At 42.2% G+C, this 19,239-nt stretch overlaps 1 non-coding gene across 1 annotated transcript; it reads left to right on the forward strand.

Moving 5' to 3' along the window:
* Nucleotides 1-4,321: 4,321 nt before the first annotated feature.
* Trnar-ucg (transfer RNA arginine (anticodon UCG)) lies at nt 4,322-4,394 on the forward strand. Its single transcript has one exon. It is a non-coding gene; the product is annotated as a tRNA-Arg (tRNA).
* The last annotated feature ends 14,845 nt before the right edge of the window (nt 4,395-19,239 follow it).

The raw sequence follows: 19,239 nt of genomic DNA on the forward strand, positions 1-19,239 counted from the left end.
TAGCTGGCTACAATGTTAATAAGGATGAGTAATGGAACTGTGTTTGGTCATTAAGGACAAGGTCAGGTTTCTTTGAGTGTGGTTTATTAACGACCAGAGTTCCAAGTAATGTTAGTTTTCTCCCCTTAGTTCTTTTATGGAGAATATCACACTTCATGTCATATGGATGACATTCAGTCAGAGCATGTTTAGCGAAGGTGAACTCTTTCTTTCTCAGTCTCCAACTCCCTTCATGCTCAGTTAGTCTAGGAGTTATAGCCCTAACTGATTGATCTACATATAATTTTCCACACAGAGTGCAGGAAATTCTATAAACTCCACTCTGTTCTAAAAGGTGATAAATTTCTCCCATTTGTACGTAATAATTGAGACAGCACAACTTTCAAGGGCAATCTCTAATACTCTCAATCGTCCCATACTATACATAGTAGTAACATACAGTAAGTGGTTCTCTGACAGCCTATCATGCGACACATATTTCCCAGTGGTAGTGAACGGGCTAAAAGACGAACCATTTCCTCTCGCTGACTACGCACATACTAGCTCCACGGTAGATATCACTTTCATCGCAGACGTTTCCAAATAAAGAGCCAATAAGCTACGTGGATGTCCTTTCGTCCTGCGAGGACATGGCAAAGATATAGCAGACTGACTCAACAAGTCCATGAAAACAAACAATTGACGGTGGAGCTAGAACGTAAGAGATGTATTCCAGTTTAGGACGTGCTAACAAGGGCAATACAGATGGTCCCCTAGGACATGCAGTCTATGGAGAAAAGACCCTCTTAGATCTGTTCCTTCATGCAACGAGCTGACATCACTGGCACAGAGATAGTCTGTAACAACTTAGACTGTATGCTGCCAAAATTGACGTGCATTGAAGGAAACAAATGACACAGCCTATCGCAAATAAGAGGAAAAGAAAGAGGAACAGAAATTTAACTTTATTCCCTGTGCTGGGGCTACCTAAGCCAAAACTGGGAGAAACTCCGAAAAAAAATTTGGCCATTTTTCGACCACTACGAAAAACGAAAACTATGTTTATCTCAGTAAAGGACAACATACACTTGCGAATACCAGGTTTATATGACATTCCTTGAGCGTGTCAGCGTCAAAGAAAGGGAAAAACGCAGCACGCATCTAGCAGCGATGGATGGAATACATTAGATGCGTATGCCTGGGGCATAAAGACAGATCAGCACTGGCTAAACTTAGCCTCAACGAGAAGCATACGTTCCAATTTGAGAAAGAAACACGATCCTCTCGTCAACAGGGACGGGGGCTATTAGCTGAGTTCGGCATGCGACCCTTTACTATCAGACTATCGTCAAGAACTCACCCGGCAGTTGACGCTTCGCGAGTCTGGGCAAGACTGAATGCACCGAGGGTGGAATGGCGGTCAGCGCCCCCACCACACGCCACACCTGGGGAGCGTCGGCCACCTCTCGGCTGTATACAGGGTGTAACGACTGTAAGCGCAGATATCACTACGTTGACTGCGGAGGGTGTATTGAACGACATTACATCAAGTCATTTGCAGGCTCATAATTATAGCTTACAGAAGTCATATGTTTGTATTTTGGTTAGCCTATCCAAGTATGTGTGGAAAGAAAAAGCCGTTAATGCTTATTTTCCCGTGGGAAGCAGGTCAGGTGCTGAAGTGTGGACACGTGGACGCAAAACGATCAGTCTATACCGAAAGGTGTAGTTGACTTAGTGGTGTTGTTAGGACCAGGCAGAAAACATCAAATCATAAAGTTTGTGACGTATATGTGACAAGACTGTAGGATGAAGAGAGTGTACCTATTAAGACACCAACGCACTTATACCCGTTACACCCTGTGTATGGGACACCCACGCAATCTCGACGTTCTCGCACTAGCGAGGCACATCTGAAGGATCAAAATACAAGAAAAAATACAAGTAAGTATTATTATTCTTAGCCAGATCTTCGACATAGGTAATATTATTCTGTAATACAAAGAGCTTTGATAAATATAGAAGAGAATAACATTCGTTTTGTACTTGCCAAAAGAAAGCAACAAAAAATATGACTTTAAAATACGTCTGTTTCAACGAGATATTAAATTACTCACTACAGCAGTGGCGTTTAATGTTGCAGAATTCTAAATTTAGGAACCTGTGTTTCAGAGGTGTGGGTTAGTACTGTAGTATATGAGAATGTATCGTGTTTTCCGGATTCTGTATCGGAGTAATTGCGTGTTACAGTAACAGTCCATAGTAACAAAACTAATTTATTTCCATTACAAGTAATTTGTCTTATTCCCCTTGATTATTTTAGATTCCAAATACTTTTCGTTTTTTATAGAAGAAACGCCCCTCTGCCCCTTAACCCCACCCCGAAAAATCCTTATTAGTTAAATAATCGCTCTCCCATGTATAATGCGCCTTCAACATTACTTTACAAACGACTCAATATTTGACATATTGTACTAAACATTTAGTGTAAGAATAGTCGAATACTTCTTAACAAATAATCATCAAGTAAATAATAATAAAAAACTGTCGTAACAATCGTCGCTCAAGTTCTGTGATCTAGTAAGAGGTTCTCACTGCATGTATTCAAAGTGATAACTCCCTAACCGTTAGTTCTGTGACCGACTTTGTTTCTCTCATGAGATGCACATGAGTCTACGTTGAGCTCGATAATCGTTAGATAATAAATTCGTAGAGTACGAAGCACTATAAAATATAACATTGATATCAAACGGTTTGAGAAAATAGGAAATATTGAAGTAAACAAAGAAACAAATTACTGAGCAGAAAAAAAGAGTGGCTTTAAGCTTTCTGTATTGATTCGACGGTTCCTGCAGTGGCTATTGAAATGAGAGCCACTTTAAGAAAAATTACTTTCATAAAAAACTACTTCCTTCCTGCAATATGTCAACTACAGACTACTTCATTTTCATAGTTTAATCAATGTGTTTCTCGTTCTTTACCAACGTACAATTGAGAGACAGCCCAAATGTTCTGCGTCGTTTCTCACAGACCCGGCATACATATCTGTCACCTCACCCATGTTATATCAGGGAGCAAAAGCGCCGAGGAAGGCGTAGTAAGAACTCTAAGCCGTAACTGCGAAGACAAATGGACTACATGTGTTGGTAACCAGGTTAGTGCTTTCATACAGAATTATATTCAATGACAAATAACTGCCACCCATATTGTTTGTAATTTCGCACGGAAGAAACAAATCTACATCAATGGTCGTTAAAGCAGCAGGAATTTGACCTTGAAGGCAACAAGCAGTAAACGGCAAATTACCTGAAGTGCTCTACATGCTTTTGCATGCGGATGGTTTGCATATCAGCGCAAACACACGACATGGATAGAAATAAAGCCACCTGCATATTGAATATAACTGAAGAACAAGTATGGGGTCCCTCATTCACAGACCGTATTTCAACGTTATTTGTTTTGAGATGACTGAGATGTGCCTCGAACGAGTAGTACAAATACCAGTACCTGCCGAATGTCGACAGCATCAGAATCTTAGTGTATCAACACTGCATCTTATTATTCCAGGATAATTCTGTTTGGTTTAATCGGATCTCTCGACCGTCATGAGACTATGGAACTGATGGGACCAGCAGGTTCATACCCGACGTCATGCGGGGTATCCTCGACAGTAAGAGGGCGCTGCAGTTTCAGGGAGCAGATAAAGTGATAGAGTGGGAAAATCCAGGTGCACTTGGTCACTGGAGTGGGAAGGAACTAATTTGTAGTATGTAAGAACTAGGAGATATGTAATATTCCAGTTCTGCTGGAAGAGAATCATTTTGAGCTTTCACTTTTGATGTGATGAGTGTGTTACATTAAAGTTTAAAATATGGATAGGTCTCTGGCACTATTTTATTCGTTGGGAGATAGTGATTATTATAACTGAACCATTAAAAAACGGGTTTTGTGTTGGATTACGAAAAGTACGAGGCACGAGGGCTGTTGGTACTGGAGTTGACTCAAATAAACTGAACAACAGAGAATTCCTTTATTTATACATTGCTGGGATAGTAACAAAAGCAAACGTCCATCAGTAGCACTACTAGCATTAGAGAAGACAAAATATACTTCGAGGCAGTTTTACGTAAATGCGGCGAGGGACGCCCTGCCTTCGATTCCGAATGCACAAAGTGTGTGGTCTTGATTCCCAATCTCTATTTGGTCGGTCTCGTAAGGGTTTGAATGTAACGAATGGGTGGGGAGCAGCAAGAGGCAGCGGCTGTGTAGAACGAAAACACAATTCCTCAGCGGTATGGGCGTTTCGAGATGACACGAATGTAAGGAATACTTGGTCGTCAGTGACCGTGTGGCCTAATGGATAAGGCGTCGGACTTCGGATCCGAAGATTGCAGGTTCGAATTCTGTCACGGTCGTGTTTTTCCTATTCTGCAAAAGAAACACACCGTTTTAGTGTAGCTATTGAGCAGTCACACAACTTACATAGCAGACGTCAGCCAGTGACCTATTTAATCTTAACTGATAATATACCAGTTGCAATCAGAAAATATATTTGGTTATTGTTTAAGTTTGAATGGAAGAGTGCATTACATACAAAGATAATGACTAACTTTGCTAAATGACAGACTATATAATTTCACTCCTAAATAGTGTTATCTATTTTAACACGTTATCTAAAGATAGGAATATGTTTCAACATGAAACATTTAGAATGACATTGGTGAAATTTACAATGAATTGTTTTGATTCAACCTGTTCGTTCAAAATAATGTCTTGATGCTTTATCATATACAAGAAACTTTCTATTTCTTGTAAAATATTTAACACATGTCCTTTTTCATTGGTGTGTGGAACTTGTTGTTTTAACGGTGAGCCAATGAAGATAATATCATGGCAGTGAGATTCAGATGTGGTATGAACATTGTTTTGAAAATTCCTTCTGTCTACTCTAATGTATATTTTATTTTGGCTTCCATATGTCAATTTATAAACACAAGGTCGAGTGAATTTACAGGACTGATCTAGAGAATGAGATATTTGTGATTTCATTATGTTGCGTATAATGATGTTTATTTTTCTCATACTGGTTTTTTTTTAGGTGTAAGTGTAATTTGATCTGTTAGTTTTCCTCAACGTAGCAAATAATTTTGTTGTTTGACAAAATATAGGTACTATGAATGTCAAATTAGTAAAAGAAGCAAATGGTATATGGCAGGAATCATGTTAAGGACAAACTGTATGAAGAGAACGCTCAGGTCATCCCATCTCCACCATGCAGAGTCAACGTTCTTCATGCCAAACAAAAAACGTCAGAAAATGATCAGATCTGACGCAACGACACCGGTCGAATCTCAACAGTCACCAACCGACCCCAACAACTTCAGGAGCCTCAGGAATCTCAGTGCGTCCAACAACCAGCTACTCATTGCTAAGCAAATGATTCTCCTCATGAAACGGAATCTCTTGAGATACATAACGACGAAGGTTTTTAAAAGGCACGCTCCAGGCGTAACTCGAAATGAAACGCCAGCATGTCCACAGAATCCGGTGAGAACCCAGTAATGATTGATCTGAATGTTCTAACTAGAATTGTTATCATAGAAAATCTGGACCCCAAGGAAATCGTTAAGTCTTTTCATACCTGGACTGAAAGAATTCAACCTTGTACAATTTGTGATTTACATGAAATAAAGAAGGAACCGTGTCGACCTCACCACTCAGCAAACCGACTTTGAAACCAAACTTAGAAATATAAAAATAATTATAAATAATTGACAAGACTTTGAAAGACAAAGTTAACAACATACTACAACATTTTGCAGGAGACAAAAGCATTATATCACATGAACAAGCTGGTTTCAGAAACACAATCCCGCTGGTCCACGATTAAGGCTAATTAGGAATGCAGCGGAAGCCTGCAATTTCACAGGTGCAACTGCTACCCTCTTTCTGGACATAGGACGCGCTTTTGATAAGGTACAGACATCTTCACAAAGTGCTAAAGCACCACTTCCCATCTGCAGTAGTACAATTATTAGTTAAACTCATTTGAAACTGAAAAGTACAACTACGAGACGAGGATCAAAAATCATCCTATTCCACACCCAGACCCGGAGTACCTCAGGCTGCCGTCATATCCACTTTGTTATGTACGATATACACAGCAGATATTCCAAGACCCCGGTGGTGGAATGAAGACATGGTTCTATATGCAGATGACAACACTTACTGGTGTCATGCGCCCAACTCGAATGCAATCAATGAACAAGTCAACAGCTACATCAGCAAATTTGAAACGTAGCCCAGTAAATGGAGAATCTGATTGATCTAATCCACCAAAAAGTAAACCTTTCCTTTTCAGACATGGCAATCTTACTAATCGCCGACTACAGGATAACCCAAAACTCTACATTCGACTTTGTGGACAAGAAATTGTTCCACAACTAAACGTCAAATACCTTGTCTACATCTGTCTAGATGAACTCTTAAGTAGCCAGAAAGACAGGACTGAAAAGATTAAACAAGCTGAAAGCCGATATAATTTTGACGTCTCACGAAATATCAAACAAATGGACTGGAGCTACCAGTTTCTCTTCTTACATTCTAATGAAACGAAAAAATAACCTCTGTCTGCTAACCAGAGGATGCTTCAATTAGCTGAAGATCTACGATATACCTTCCAAACAAACTCCCTTCACGAAACACTTAAAACCAAGAACACACTGCTGTAGATCGACGGTATAGCTTCAAAACAAACTTCCTTACGAAACACTTAAAACCAAGAACATACTACACAGAATAAAAGAAGAAATCACCAGATTCGGGATCAACAGACTACGTAACAACAGACTCACAAAATCACTCTTGTAGCCCTATCATACAACGTTTAATTTTCCGAAATTCAAAAGTTCATTTTCCCCTATATTTTTCTCGAAGCAGTATCCAATTCACTCCAACCGAATCCTCTGGAAAACGAAGAACTCAATGAAACTGTCCACAAACCAAGAGCATCTACAAGTATTTGGGATAATGTAGCAGCCTGATATACAGGAGAACAACTTACTGAGCAAAATTACTTCAAACAACTCCTATATCAGAAGATAATATTCTCTGCACCGACAAGATTTTAAAGTTTCGCGTCTTCCACAGAATTAGACAGAAACGTTTCTACACCAACGAATTACAAAATCACACTATAGCACTATCAAGACCACTGAGACAATATGTGCGTACGTAAGACGAACAACGAGCAACAAATTCCTACCGGGGTTTTTTATCGACAGAGGGGTTTTTCTCTCAGGCGTAAGGCATATGCAGGAACATGGCACGAAAGAAACTTAATTAACAACATCTTACTCTCAGCTATCCATCTAGACCCAGTTAAAAGTTCTACAAAATTAAATAAGGATCCAGTTGTCGTAAATAATTGGCGTCACAACAACACAGAATACAAATACCGGTTGGAAAGGCCTGTAACCCAACATCTCCTTTAAGATGGAATGAAAGATTTTTCAAGAATGCTTTGTAGATGCTTGTCACTTAGGAAGTCCCGTCCAGATTGTCTGACTAATATTTTAGTTGGTTGGTTATATGCATATGTTTCAGTGCGTTCGAGTCGTACTACGCAAACACAAATTCTGGCTGCTCCCATTCAAAGTGCCGACTCTCGGTCAGTCAGTTAACGACAAATAGCCAGTACAGAACAAGGGGTACTGTCGTGATCTTCTGTACGTCCACAATGCCGTGAATCAGTTTCTGCTTCCTTACGCAGTTCTGTTCCTCTGGCCGGCCGGGGGGCCGAGCGGTTCTAGGCGCTACAGTCTGGATCCGCGCGACCGCTACCGGTGCAGGTTCGAATCCTGCCTCGGGCATGGGTGTGTGTGATGTCCTTAGGTTAGTTAGGTTTAAGTAGCTCTAAGTTCTAGGGGACTGATGACCCCAGAAGTTAAGTCCCATAGTGCTCAGAGCCATTTTTTTTCTGTTCCTCTTGTGAACTTTTCCTGAACCAAACCACTCGCATTTTATTTAATAATCCATTATTAATATCGCGAAACTCAAGCGGACTGGAACATTACATCTACTAAAATTATTTGCAGAAATACGGCCTATGTTGCGAACTACACGCACAACTAAATTGTGAAGGTAAGAAAATGTATATGACAAAATGTAATTTTTTGTTGTAACCCTGAATTCCCGTTCATGACATTAATGGCTAATGCTTTTTATTCGGAACTGGGAAGATAAGTCCGTGTTGATTCTATTTTACCTTGGAGTGGGTATTAAAGTGGCTCTCGCTTGGAAACAAATGAATACCTACTACCAACACGTCTGTTCCAGGCCAATCCAGTCTCCATGCACTCATTTTGTCTTCCTTGTTCTTTCCGAATGCAGACATAGCTGTAGTCATCCAAGTATTTTTTCACAGTCGAAAGATACGTAACTCTCTGTTCCCTGTGTTTATGCAGAACAAGGGATACTGTCGTGATCTTCTGTATGTCCACAATGCCGTGAATCAGTTTCTGCTTCCTTACGCAGTTCTGTTCCTCTGGCCGGCCGGGGGAGGGGGGGGGGGGGGGGGGGAGGTTAGTGTCTTTCACACAAAGTAATGTTTGATAATAATGGCACCCGTGTGCCTTGAAATTTAATACATTAGGAAATGTTTGTAAATTGCTGCCTATTAAAAGTGAAACAACACGAACATGAAGATGGCACGCAAGAAACAAGCAAATGGCGTGAATACTACTTGTACCACATTCTGTATAAAAGAAAAGGTTAGACAGAGGGGTTTCTTATTCATAAATGGTATGTGAATGTTGATTACTGTAATTTGCATAAGAACGTGGACTGTCTGCCAACACATTCTGGTATTCGACTGCAGCAGTATCATGACATATCGGGTCTGCAGTTCCACAATGTTGCTGCACGTGTTGTTTGGCATGCCACGATTTCCACGTAAATATGAAATTGATGAGATCATAGTGACTTTGCCGAACACCACGATAGGCCTCAAGGATCGCACGCGACTAGAGTGCGAGAGGACTGGCTCGACCCTACAGCATCGTACAGTAACATCACATTTCTTGAGTCGGGAAATGGGCTTGCTTCCAGCAAGGCAAGAATGTATACGCGATGTGCAACGACGAGTTGAGCACCACGGAATGTCAGCAACAGAGGGAGGTATACCAGCGGAGGAACGGCAACAATGGACACTAGAGTGACACCACAGCATCTTTTGAGACGAGTCTCTGTTCTACGTATTGTGTCCCGAGAGACGTATCCGTGTGCGCAAGCCTCTGAAGTCAGCGCGAGACTGTCATATGGGCACAGCACATGGCGTATAGGTGTGGGATGTCACTGGGTACGCTACACGATCAGTTCTGGTTCGCATAGTCGATAAGATGAACAACAGTTACTGCATTTCTTATCAGGTCGGTGGCCCCGTGACGTTACATCTAAACAAGAAACTATAAAGCTGCAGGCTGCCAATCCTATAATGATGTACCTTGATACTGTTGATATCCAACTCTTGCCCAACTCAGCTTATGGTGGGATGTGTCATCTAGAGAAACTATCTGGTAATAAGTTATAGAGTTACTGGAATTCCTTAATCACTAATTAACCACATCCACGACAAAGTTTACGCACAATGGAATGATGTGCCCATATCAATGATCCAGTTCCGTTTCGGCTACGTAGACTGCAGGTTCAGAGCCACTGTTGCCATCAGAGGTGGAAGCTCTGTGTTATAAATGTCACTCTTTTGTTGTGTCACGGTTTCTTTGTACTTAGTGTGGCCGGATTGATGTCAGTAGCCAACATTACTTGACAGAAGAAGGTACATGGTAGCAGGACAGAGGAGGGCGTCTGGGCGTTCTTTGGCAAGAAGCTCTGAATGGACCGGTCTGACACAGCAAAAATTACCATTCATTCCTTGCCATATACAAAGTTACCATACTTCTAGGAGTACCGTCTCCATCAGGGCCGAACACTGGTGACACAGTAGAAGTGAAGGAGTCAGAATGTAGCAAGGCCGACCAGAGTTACCACACGTTCTGGACCAACACCTGGCTATTATTTTTCCTATGTAACAAGATATGCTGCCTCAGCAAACCGTTCGTGGGTGAAACTCACATTAATGCTGCCCATTTTAGACAGGCAGCATTAGCCACTGCCAGCAGAGTCCGAGAAATGCTCCATGCCACTCGCTGACCTGATGTAATTCATCTAGCTGCCACTACTAGAGGTGACCTGCATTGGCTGCTACTGGCAGGACCTAGGCCCGATGCTGCAGAGTGTCGACCTGGTACCTTTAGTCAGGGGACCGCTCACTGGCTGACAGTGGGTTAGGGTTCGCACCTCGGCTTGACCAGTCGAGGAGTCATTGCGTCCCTACTGCATGCACACTCGGCTGCTGTCTTTTGCTGGCTCACTAGTTCTGCACACGACTGTCGCTCCCGCTCACACTGCCTACCTCAGCACACTCACAGCATCGTGCCTATATCTCCTCGCCTCCACAGCAGCCTGACGCTGGCCCAGGGGCCTGACTTGACACTTCTCCACCTGCCAAAGCGCTGACGCCATTGACACCTCTCCTTGGCCTATCACCGCTTCAAACTGGCTGGTCTGTGAAGGCTGCTAGCTGAGTTTAACACTTTACTAATATCCAGGACCGACGTCTGACACTCGCTGCTCAGGGCCGCAAATCAACTGCTATAACTAATGGGATGGATAAATTAATCTTTCTTTCACACTTCGCTGAACTACTAACTGGCATCTCTTTGGTTAAAATTCTTCTACGCAGCTACATAACACTCACAATCACCATAATCAGCAGCGGGACACCTGAATACAAGCGCAGTCCTGACACCACTCTGCACCTTGTACATCTTCAATGAAAAAATTAAATAAAGTATTCCTCTGCCAAGCGTTACATAGTGTTGCACTAAAAATACAACTAAATTATTGACTATGCTTTTTTTGCTCTGTTTTAATGTCCAGCAGTGTACTCTTTGTATTTGAAATATAGTAGGTTTGAGGAAACAAAGAGAGGTGGGTACAGTGGTATAAGGAACAGGACAGCCAATATGAATCAGCACAACGCTAGATTCTATCGAGAGCACTTCAATGTTTATCACAAAAGGAGAATGAGTTTGTCGAAATGTTTCTAGATATGATATGGTGGATCAGTGTTAATACCTATCAGTGGATAGGTAATGTTGAGGCAAATAGAATCATTCTACAGCAAGAAGAACACCGAGCATGAGACGCTTTCTTATGGTGACCATCAAACCATCAACTGATGTGCCATGGAAGGTGACTGAAGAATTTCCGAAGAACCTGACTGATCCTATTTGTGGGATCCTGCCCAATCGTGTAATGTAGGGTGCCTAGGAATCTCCTTTCTCGGATAGCTAAACAACATTTCAGACAAATCCTATTAATAGAGTTTATTTCAATATGTTAAATTGACAACACTTGCGTTTCCACAAAGATGAGCAACAAGCAAATGGCGACATGCAAACAATTAATGTATCTCGATATATAGAATTTCCATGCAAGCAGATCATCCAAGCTCATAAGTTACTGCTATAGAGTTTATACCACAGCTCTAGTGCGGCTCTTCTAGTGCGATCGAAGCTAGCTGGAGGAGCACTTACATTGTCTTCGTACAGATGCCGCTCCTACAGTGGTGTCGTTCTAGTCAGCGTACTATTGGCTGAGGTCGTCTCACAGCCTTCTCTACTGTGAGTTTCCATGCCTACGTGCCGACGCTTGATGTTACGCCGGAAAATTCCCCCCTCCCCCCCCTCAAGGAGACGGACCGTCGTCGGGTAGAGAGCGTGGCAACGGCGGGGGAGGCCGGGGGGTGGAAGTTGCGCTGGACCGGAGGCTGTGGCTGCAGGTGGCGTCGAACTTCCGGTTCGGCTCGCACCGCTCCGTCCGGCCTGCGCCCTTGAAACGTCCCCCGGAAAGCAACCAGAAGGGTACGCATCCACCTCCACCGGCCAATAAACTGATGTGGAAGGTGTCGACTGCTGCTGTGTGGGCGGATTCAGCTCCAGTGGTAGGACTAGAGAAGGCGGAGGCTCCGTCTCCATGGGACCGACCCGCGGTGTCGTGATGACACTCTCTGGAGCCGATGTGGCCGCGCTGTCCTCGGGATCCATGAATCTGGGTCAAGAGGCACAGAAAGATCACCGTGCACATGGCAGTGTCGAAGTTGATTTTGATGGCGGTGCTACATGCCGTCTGAACCTAAAATAAGGTACATGCATGCGCCAAGCTGACGGACGATCTCGCCTCGCGCCCATCATCTGCTGCCGCTAAACACCCTGAAAAAGACAGTAACATGCGACGCGAAGCGATACTTGCGGCCTTCCTTCGTCGCCGGATGCTGAGGAGGGTGGAGCAGGTGGAGCAGTGTCCGATGGCGCCGGCTGTGAAGCAATTCCGCCGGCAATGAAGGCTTTCACGACCGGATGGTACTGTTGTTGATAATTCTTCCGGGTTATATGGCCGTGGTCCATGGACTTCTTCTATTCCTAACGTTTCGTCTAATACTACGTTGGACATTTTCAGAGGTATGGCCGGTCCTGCTGAGTCCTGCCGGAGTCCAGCAGGACCAGCCATACCTCTGAAGATGTCCAACGTAGTATTGGACGAAACGTTAGGAATAGAAGAATTCCATGGACCACGCCCATATAACCCGGAAGAATTATCAACAAAAATTCCGCCGGCGATGGTGCATTCGTGGGTGCGAACGATAGGAGGCGAGAAACAGCTCCAATGCTTCATCCCTGGTGTGTGCGGAGCGAAGTTAGGCCATTTACTGTTTGAACGTTGCATTTCGCCGCTTAACTGTGCATGGAACGGTGCGATAGTTACATGCTGTATGCCATTGCGTGCACAGGAAGTTTCAGACTCGTTTGACGTGAACTGAGGTCCGTCGTCTGACACTATTACTTCAGGTAAACCTTCGAGGCAAAATTAGAGGACAGCACCTACGTGACGTTGTCGAGTTCATTGGCACAGCAAAAGTCAATGTGCTATACGAGTCAACCACAATCAACCAACGAGCGTTCCAAAAAGGTCTTGCAAAGTCTATGTGCACCCATTGCCATGGTGATGTTTGTGGCGGAGCGGACTGGTTTTCCGCACATGCGTCACTCTGTGACGTCATCTGTTCTGTTTGGGCGTCCATACCCTGCCACGTAGAGTGTCGACGCGCTGAATGTTTCGTCCGAACAATCCCCATTGGTGAAGTAAGTGGAACACTCCTTTCTGCAAAGCTTTAGGGATCAACACACTTGGGTGTCCACTGTCATTTTGAACAAGAATCACCCATTTCAGTATAGCGAGGCTACGCTGACATGCAAAGTATGGGCGCACGACTGAGTTCTTTATGCTACACATGAAACGACGCCAATATGTGGGAATGAATTTTAGCAAAATGTACAAATCTGAATCAGGTTCCACAGCCTGTGTCATTTTCCTATAGTTCAGCCGAAAAGATTGAAACCTGAGCATCGATGTGGCAACGAGATGCAGCAGAAGCGTCAAAATCTGTATCAGGGCCAATCTGAAGACGTGAATGGGCGTCCGCACTACCATGTTGAGCAGTCGGACGGTACACAACCTTGTACTGGTACTGAGACAACAACAAAGCCCGTCTGTGCAAGTTTTGGGTAGTTTGGAAAGGAACCGGTTTCGTGGGATGAAACAAGGACTGAAATAGCTTGTGATCCGTTATTAAGTAGAATTTTGTGCCATACAAATAGTGGTGGAATTTGGTGACACCATACACAAGGGCCAAATCATCCTTTTCAATTTCTGAATAGTTACACTGATCTCTGGACAACACATTTGATGCGAAAGGAATAGGCCTCTCTTTATCACCAATTCTGTGGAAGCGTTAACTTGCAATACATATGGTTTGTCAGGATCAAAATGAACTAAGTATCGATCCCTGAACAATGCATCTTTAAGTTTTTGAAAAGCTACTTGGTACTCAACTATCCAAACAAAGGGGAGATTCTTCCGACGCAAATGAAGAAATGGAGCTGTAATTTGTGCAGCATTAGGTATGAACCAAATATAATAGTTCATTTTCCCTAAACCTGACTGCAATTCTGTAACATTGCGAGGAACAGGCAAATCTCGTATAGCTAACAAATGCGACTAAAGAGCATATACAACTTGACGGTTTATGACATGACAAAGATATTTCAATTCGGGTTTAAGAAAATCACACTTGTCCAGTCTACACTTCAGTCTTGCATCCGATAACATACGAAACAAAGCACTCAAATTTGCAAATGTTCTTTAGGTGTACGACCTGCTATGACAATATCGTCAAAATAGTTTGAACAGTTTGGACCTTGTGCAGTCAGCTGTTCAAAATACCGTTGGAAAATGGTGGGTGAGGAAGCACTGCCAAGAGGCAAACGCAAATATTTACACAAGCCCAACTGAGTATTCACTACACACACTTTTTGAGACTCTTCATTGAGCAGTATTTGAAGACACGTGTCGCGCAAATTCTCTTCTCGGATTAACGATGAGGGCTCTTCAGCCACTCGGTCTAGAGGTGGCTTTTATGCACTTTCCCTAAGCCTGCAGTGTAAATACTGGGCTGTAGCCTCCACCCCGTGCCAGATACCTGCTGCACAAACATTCAGAAGGAAGCTTTCGCACTCAGACATGAGCTGTACACCGGGCGCCGACAGATGAGGTACACAGACTCTGTGCCACGGGGAGTGGTCGGCTCAGGAACGGTATCTGGTCGCCAACAGTCACCAACATTGCTTCGGCACATATAACAATTTCGATCCCGCAGGGGAACTACGAGACACGTAATATTTCAGTTCTGTGGGAAGAGAATGAGTTGGAGCCTTCACTTCTGAGGGGACGACTGTGCTGTATGAGAGTTAATACGATGGCTTGCTCTCTGGAATTAGTTTATACCCTGTGAGATGCAGATTATTAAAAGTAAACTGCAAAAAGACTCTTAAGTATTGGGAAACGAAAGATAGAAGGAATATGCAGATACAACGAGCGCAGCAGACCAGAGCTGTCTAGGATTGGTGATAGACTGAGGCTGACTGTCGTAAATTTCCCTGTAGATAATATTCTTATTTACTTATTTCCATATTAGAACCGGGATACATACTCATCTCCAGTGGTATCAGCACAACAGAAGACTTTTTCCTCAGGTGCATAGTGTCCCATATCTGTTATTTTTCCATCTAACCCACAAGTTACGTAATTTTTTCTTTGCACATGCCAAAAACTTTTGTCAATAATTTACATATTATTACCTTAGCGTATGTCACTGGTACTCAGCACATACAGGGTGATTCATTATTATGTGAATACTATTTGAGAAAAAGGACTTGCTCCGAGATTTCGTTATACAGAGTCTCAACCTGATCAACACAGCTAATGCACTCAACGTTCAGAAATACAGTTTATTGATAATTGTCTGCTACTAATCCAATTGCTACAAATCTTCTGGTAAACGAGCAGGTGACCATCTACCTGAAAATCGTTCTGCAAGCCTGCGGCACACTTTTTTCGCCGGCAACACAACTTCCAGGAAGCTTGCAATCATTCTTCTCTGTTCAAGTGTGAGTCTATCAGACATCGGTTCCAACAAACTGGAGTAAAAAAGGAAAAAAAAATTAAAATTCTTCACATAATTTTGACTCACCCTGTAGATATGGTAGATGACTATCAAATGTGATGTACTTTAAATCCAAAGGCGATTAACTTGACTGATCACAGGCTATACCTAATCATTTGTACATTACATTATCTTTGTTGACAGAATATCCTACAAAGGAATGTATTTCAACAGTAAACATTTGTAAGAGAATTCGTGAAATTTTCGATGCATTTTTTTTTGTTTTTTAGCTCCGTCTCTGTGTTAAAAGCAATGCAGAATGTTTCGTCACATATGTAAAACTTCATTTATCATCTAAAATATTTACTTGCCTACGGTTTTCAGCAGTCGCTGGGACCGCCAGGCATCGTGTTACGTCACTAACCGAGTTTTTGTAGTTTTAGGTGTGAACTAAGTTTAGACAGTTTCATGTCAATGACGTTCGCAAATTCCATGGATATTGTTTTGAAATATTCCTGTTAGTCGTATGATTGTTATTTCATGGCAACCGCATTTTAACTTATACATTCCTGAATGTGTGAATTTACAGGGTTGTTCCACAAAATGACAAGTTTGTCTTCTGTTGCGTGTTCTGATAATTATTCTCAGCTTGGACTTTTGACATGAACGTTTCATATTACCTGACACTTTCCTCAATATGTAAACCAACGGTACCATTTATGAGAAAATAAACACTAACAAAGCAATAGTAACTGACAAGGAAATACAGTAGCAGTCATGTTGAAGAAAGTATGTAGAAAAAGAATCTTAGAGTTTCATTTGCGTAAAAAATTACATATCTCTTAATAGTTTTCAACAGTTACTTGACAGAAGAGAAGAATACATATTGCTCCATAATGAACCTATCCGCATATACATTGCAGTCACTACCAAAAAGTCATATACGTAGCAGCCCCATCAATCTAGTAATAAACTGTAAAAGAGATTTGCAATCTGACTAAAACAACAAGGTAATGTATATACTTACTCAAGACTGTATAAGCAGAAATCAGTATACAGTGAATAGTTTGAGCGAAATGATATCACAAATTATAGACATCGATATTCTACACCAATTAAAACATTTTGTTGAATGTAATCAACATGATCACCAACGTAGCAGTTGATGACACCATTGAAAATGTCAAATATAATGCACTCATCGTCAGATGAACGCAATATTTGTAGACGAATTTCATTATTTCACTAAAATTATAGCTCTCCCATAAATATTCCACGTCCAATAACCAACTACATGTGCTAGAATACGGTTTAGTAATAGGAAACTACCTTGTTGGTACACTAGCTAGTATTTTACTACACCATACTGAGAACTAATTTCCTCATACCATCTCACATGGATTAATAATATTTATTTCTTGTACAGGTATGTAGATAACACCCTAACATTGCAAGACCGATCAGACAAATAAATAGATATATTCTACTGAAACGAACAAATTATACAAAAATATAAGCAATATGGAAAGGATAGATTGCTGCTCACTACATGAGGAGGCATTGGGTCACAGAGAGGTTCGATCAGACTGTTACAAAACTGAGCCTTAAAGCAAAATTCCTCTTCAGAAATAAGTAACACACACGCATTCATACGAGCACAACTCACACAGACATTACCACTGTCCCTAGGCGCCTGAGTACGACATAGCATGAGTCAGGTCCTACTGTCAGTGGCCATGTCTGTGTGGACTATGCTTGACTGAATATGTGTGTGTTTTCTACTTCTGAAGATGGACTTCGTCTTGAAACTCAGGATTTAGTCTGTCTTTTCATTGTGCCTGTCTGCAGCTCAATTCCTCGTCTGTGTGATGAGCAGCAATCTGTTCTTCCCATATTGTCATTCCATTATCTGATTTCACTCAAAAATGTATGTACAATCGAGCATGAGCACCGAAATAAAATAAACTTTTTAGAGCTAACTTAAATACCAAAAACAGAAGAAAACTATGGCTACTATTCCACTTTACACGACAAAACTTTTATTAAAAAGCTACACCGAAATGGAAGGAAAATAAAATAAAAGGCAGCATCACACTAACGAGGAAACATGATAACAAAGAAGATCAGTTTACTGTCATACCATATTGGCAAAAAAACTTCCGATAATGTTTGGAATACTAAACTCATGTATAGGGGGCAAGGAACACGAATTTCTGTTCAGCCAGATGATGTAGGCTTGCTTCGCTTACCCTGATGACTGTCGACATTACTCCTTCAAGTGGCAACCGCCAATTCCCTCGTCAGCTGATTTAGTGCGCCGTCTGTAATGGTTCCGATTACGATCCAATATATTCTCTTAACTCTCCATCTTTACTGTCTTATTTACTTTCATTTATTTTGTTACTTTACCCAAAATTTTGAAATCTTTCAGACTCTGTCTGAGATGTAAGCAAGACTTCTTAAAGATATTCGTAACAGTAAACTTTGCTATGAGCTTGATAGGTGGTTTTTGCGTAACAATAACTATACTTGTAGTATTTAATAAATATATTACGGCAGGGTCAGTCTTACTGACTTTGTTGAATATAGGTCTACACAAGAACTTATACGTGAGTGATTCGAGTTCTCAGTATTCACTATTTGCGGTCTGCAAGATGCAGCAACTGAACTGGATGGTCAAGTTTTGTTTTGCTATAATGATCGTACCTTTGTATCGATTTCAGATGCCGGAAAATCGTGACTATGAAGGAGTTTTTTAATCATGACTATGTTTACTCCATTGATCTCCTATTGATTTGTGGAACCTTGACTCATTTACGTTCGAAGTGCTATCTCAGATTGAGTGTGCTTTGTTGATCAGTCGTATGTCGTTAATTTTAATTAAATCTCTCTGTAATGCAAGCAGGTTGCTTACCATAACTAGAGAACTTTTCTCTTTCATCACAGGTAACTTAGGCATCCTGGAGTGGTAGCCGATGCTGAAATGGCGAATAGAGGAGACCTCTCAAGCTCTGCGGCGCGATATCACGCCGTCTGCAGGGTTTTCAGGCTGACGCCGTTCACTGTCGACATTGAGAAGTGTGAGCTACGGAGAACACGTTCTGGTACTCTATACGCAGCTTTTGTTCTCGTCATGAACCTAGTAATAACTGCGCATGTGGAGGACTGGTTGCAAGCTACGAACGCAAGAAAAAAGGACTCCATTACCTTCACGTGGTTGTTAGGCTATGTGACGACATACGACTCCACCACGGCCATATCGATCGCCGCAGACCTGTTTCGAAACACCTACAAGTACCAGAAGATGCTCACTCTGTTGTTTTATCGGGACAGTGGCATCCTGTGGTCGCGCCAATTCTCCACTGCGGCAGTGAGGATCTCCTGCAAAGTGGTGTATGCAGGCTCTCTCGCGCAACGTGTGGCCGCTGTGACGTTGAAATGTCTGACGAACGAAGTGAAATGGACATACATGTTACCACTGCTCTCATGTTGTATTGCACTTACCGCTGTTGCCAGGTATGCGGGCCTCGTTCTCCTTGTGAGGAGTGAGTTACGCCAGCTGAACCAGTGTCTGAGAGCTACAGCCCGAGTCAGATGACAGCGGCGACCACTTGCGGACCGCTACCGGAAGCTGAGGA

Source organism: Schistocerca serialis, unplaced genomic scaffold (assembly GCF_023864345.2).
Source record: "Schistocerca serialis cubense isolate TAMUIC-IGC-003099 unplaced genomic scaffold, iqSchSeri2.2 HiC_scaffold_1353, whole genome shotgun sequence".
Classification (NCBI taxonomy): Eukaryota; Metazoa; Arthropoda; class Insecta; order Orthoptera; family Acrididae; genus Schistocerca; species Schistocerca serialis.